At 57.8% G+C, this 1,705-nt stretch overlaps 1 protein-coding gene across 1 annotated transcript in view; it reads left to right on the top strand.

Moving 5' to 3' along the window:
• Window positions 1-1,705, top strand: part of UBAC1 (UBA domain containing 1) — a 17,093-nt gene that overhangs the window by 2,077 nt on the left and 13,311 nt on the right. The window lies entirely within an intron of this gene.

The raw sequence follows: 1,705 nt of genomic DNA, 5'->3' as shown, positions 1-1,705 counted from the left end.
CACTGTCTACTCAGTCACCTGCTCCGTCTCCAGTCCTCGCTGCCCCAGCGGGACACGGCTCGCCCCTGCCCTCTCGTGGCCGTCTTCAGGAACTGCTAGCGGCGGCTGTTGGCGGATTGGGGCAGGGCCCCTCACAGGGGTGGGACGCCGGCCGCAAGGAGAACCAGGGCGGTGCCCCTGGGCCAGACTTGGAGGCCCCTTTGCCAGGACACCCTCCTGGCTGGTGGCTGCCCAGGGCCCCAGGAGCTGAGTCAGTGCCCAGGCTCTTCTCAGAGACGGTGGGTGCTGGGTGGGAACCAGGGCCGGGTGGGCTCGGCCAGCTCTCCTGGACTCAGGCCTGTGTTCAAAGTCCCTCCCAGCAACATCCCCCTGGAGGGTCCCCTGCACCCCCTGGTAACCACGTGCAGGGCTGGGCCCAGCAGGCTTCCCACCCACCTTCTCTGTGGTGGCACCGATGGAGCCCTGCCACCCCGCTGGGGGATTCCTGCCCTTCTTGGTTTGGCTCTTGTTCGCCCTGCCGGCCTGGGTCCCCTCTGTCCTCTGAGACTGTGTTGCAGGCAGCACTTCTGTCTCCAGCAGCGAGAGACCTGCGTTCCCAGGAGCGTATCCTGGCCTCCAGCTCGATCATTACTGTTTTCCGTGAGCAGCAGGTCTGGCTCATGGCGGCAATGAGTAAACACTAGACAAACTGAATTCGGACGTGGTCGGGACGATCGCCTGGGGAAACTGAGGACGTGTGTACCAACTGTGTGAAGAGTAAATGCCTGGGGTGACAGGTGCTGGGAGGGCTCCCCACAAACTGCCAGCCCCCGGGGACAACTCATCTGTGTGTCCTGGGTCCTGTGTCCAACTCATCTCTGCTCAGCCAAGGTTTCTGAAGGAGTGAAACGAGTGAGTGAAGGTTGGTCACCTGGTCGGGGTCGGGCCCCAGTGGCAGCACTGACATTTGTCACCCCACAGAGAGGGTGTGCACGGAGGCCCTGGGCAGCTTCGCTCCTACGGGTGCCCACAGGCCGGCCCGAGTGTCGTCAGTGGCTCTGCAACCGCGCAGAGGCCAGATAGAGCGGAGGCCGGACAGGGGAGGTTTGGAACAGACGCTGCACGGCTGACAAGGCCCCAGCTGCCACTGCTGCTGCTGGTCTGGGGAACACACTTTGAGAAACTCTGCTCAAGGCCAGTGTCTCCGAAGAGAAATACAATAGCAGCCACACACACAATTTAACGTTTTCTAGAAACCACCTCTTTAACAAGTGTAAAGAAACAGGCGAGATCAAGTCAATATATTTTACTTAACCCAATACATCCAAAGTACTATTTCAAGGTGGGGGTCAGTATAAAAACATTAAAGTATTTAACATTGAAGACCCATAGCAGGGAGGCATGGAACAGACTGACACACCTCGATGTGGGGTTGGGGGGGCGAGAAGAGATAAACCAAAGAACTTATACACTTACATGCACAGCCCATGGACACGGGCCATAGGGTGCTGAAGACCTGGGAGAGGGGAGGGGCTGGAGGAGGGGGAAAAAGAGGGTGGAATGTGAGATATCTGTAATACTATCAACAATAAAAATATATTTTAAAAAGTATTTCACATTGTTTTTTTCCTCCTAACTCTCGGAGACCCGGTGTGTATTTTACAGCAAACTCCACGGTCCCGCGTGGCTAGTGGCGCTGAGCTGCAAAGCGCAGGCAAGCAGGTGC

Source organism: Myotis lucifugus, unplaced genomic scaffold, assembly GCF_000147115.1.
Source record: "Myotis lucifugus unplaced genomic scaffold, Myoluc2.0 scaffold_1307, whole genome shotgun sequence".
Taxonomy (NCBI): Eukaryota; Metazoa; Chordata; class Mammalia; order Chiroptera; family Vespertilionidae; genus Myotis; species Myotis lucifugus.
This window is presented reverse-complemented; position numbering and strand designations above follow the sequence as displayed.